Here is a 2,393-nt window from a genome sequence, read left to right as displayed (position 1 = left end):
TTTTCTTAGTTTAAACATTTGATATGTCATCTGTTGTATTCTGAATAAAATATTGAAATTTGAAACTTCCACATCATTGCATTCTGTTTTTATTCACAATTTGTACAGTGTCCCAACTTTTTTTGGAATCGGGTTTGTACATATGGCTAACGGAAATAAAAAAAAACTACAAATAAAAACTAGATTTAGCCTACAATTTACGTTTGGATTAGAATAGACGTTCGCCTAATTAGAATGCCATTTTGAGATTTAACACCGTTACGACTAGCCTACCTATCGACAAGACAACGTAGTAATTTCTAAACGGTAGCTAAGCATAAAATCCAGATAGCTAGAGAGTCACAATTCTCCATGTAAACCCAGAAACACATTGCTTGGAAGAAGTACCAGTAGCCTAAGAGATAAAAGCTGAGAAAACTTTAAAACAGAGAAATAGAGACATGTCACGAATCCTGTCCATGGACTTCCGTTCAATCACCACCAGCGGTCACCCTTTCATTACATTGACTCTTGTACGCAACACAAACTGTTGCATATCACCCCTGACTACATATCCCATCATTCATTGCACTGATTGCACACAGCACTGATTGCACACAGATGTTTCACTGATCGCACACAGCACTGATTGCACAGCTGTTTCATTTCACTCACTCACTATATAACACTCACTCAAACTACCATTCTCTGCTGAGTATTGTTTAGCCTGTACCCTGTTCCGAGTCTCTGTGTTTCCTTGTTTTGCCTTGACTTGCCTGTTTCCCTGGATTTATCCTTCTCGTCTCACCCCTGTGGTTCTGTCTGCCGATCGTTGACCTACGCTAGTCCTAGGACTATTCTTGTGTTTTGCCTGCCACATACCTGTTTGCCATTGTTCGACCCTGCCTGTTATGACCACGTCTCTGAAATAAAAGCTTGCAGATGGATCCACACGTCTCGTCAGCCCCGTTACACATGTGATGGTCACAAGGTCATTTTTCTTTGTAGATAATAGCTAGTTCATAGTTTCATAGTTAATTAACTTTTATCACTGCTTGATTTTTTTTTTCCTGAAACCTAATCTTCAAGTAAGATAATACAATAATTTTAGCTCAAATCATCATGATAGTTAATTATCACACAACAAAATGATACAAGACCAGCTGCTTCGCACCTGTGCCCTGGTCACAGTTTTGCCATAATGATCAGCTGATTTTAGTAGCATAGTTTTACAATTTAAACATTTGCCAGTGATTTCACTTTCTTCCCTAATGCCCTGCAGCGTGAATTGTTTGAAGCTATGTGAGCAATACAGCTGTAATCATCTACCGAAGTGCCACGTTTCTTGAGCACTTGAGCAGAATTGGTGAGATTGGAGAGAAACGTGAACGTCTGCTGGTAAGATCAGCCAGAGGTCTGTCACATGCTCTGTCAACCTGACGTGATGGCATCAGTGCCAAAAGCACATTTCTCGTGTATCTGCTTCACATAATTACAATGTCACCCATTCTCTATGCAAGTCTCACGTGGGCAGACAGGTAAACAACTGAGGACAGCCGTTCTGAGCATGGAAATATGTGCATCACACAGTGCAAGAGAAAAAAGGAAAATAAATATGATTCAAAATACTTTCCTTTAAAATTATAGAAACGGGCATGTGATATGCACAAGAGGTTTGTGAGGCTTACGATTTTTTAACGTTTTAAAAAAAAAACCCCGCCATATTAGTCCCCCATGAAGGTAAAGTTTCTCAAATAGTTTTAATCGAATTTCAGCCTAAGAACTTTATCTATTAAGGCTGTACACTCTTAAAATAAAGCTTCTGTAGTGGTTCCATTGTTGCTGTGTGGTGTCATTTAGTTGGCTGTAGACTAGTAGCCTGTCCTTTGTAGATTAACATTTAATGTAGGCTATAGACCAGGGGTGGGCAAACTTGGCCCTTCCAGGTCACTTTCCTTCAGAGTTTAGCTCCAACTCTAATCAAACACACCTGAACCAGCTAATCATTGTCTTCAAGACTACTAGAAAGCTACAGCCAGGTGAGTTTTATCAGGGTTGGACCAAATCTCTGCAGGAAAGTGGCCTGGAAGGGCCAAGTTTGCCCATCACTGCTATAGACAAATAGACAAATCCTAAAGCAGAGGGTTGCTAGATAATTAGTAATAGTAAACACACAGGGTAAACACACTCACACACACACACACTTGCAATAAATGTGTGTGTAATATGGCCAATGTGACCAATCCATATTTGTCTATGTTGTCTCCTCAAGCACTTGTGTTTGTGTAGTGATTGGTAGTGATGTGTCTGCATTTGTGGTTAGTGTGTCCATAAGGAACAGTGTGGTAATTCCCTTTTGCTATTTGAGTTTGTCTCTCTGTCTTTGTTGCCATTGACAGATTGGATGTGATGAA

General features: G+C 39.8%; 1 long non-coding RNA gene across 1 annotated transcript; it reads right to left on the bottom strand.

The window, feature by feature from the left end:
* Positions 1–1,704: 1,704 nt before the first annotated feature.
* On the bottom strand, positions 1,705–2,182 carry LOC107553299 (uncharacterized). The gene is made up of 3 exons (XR_001604953.1): positions 2,172–2,182; positions 1,976–1,978; positions 1,705–1,762 (listed from the first exon to the last, which is right to left on the bottom strand). It is a non-coding gene; the product is annotated as an uncharacterized lncRNA (long non-coding RNA).
* Positions 2,183–2,393: the final 211 nt, after the last annotated feature.

The sequence above is a fragment of the Sinocyclocheilus grahami genome, unplaced genomic scaffold (assembly GCF_001515645.1).
Source record: "Sinocyclocheilus grahami isolate Dianchi unplaced genomic scaffold, SAMN03320097.WGS_v1.1 scaffold469.1, whole genome shotgun sequence".
Classification (NCBI taxonomy): Eukaryota; Metazoa; Chordata; class Actinopteri; order Cypriniformes; family Cyprinidae; genus Sinocyclocheilus; species Sinocyclocheilus grahami.
This window is presented reverse-complemented; position numbering and strand designations above follow the sequence as displayed.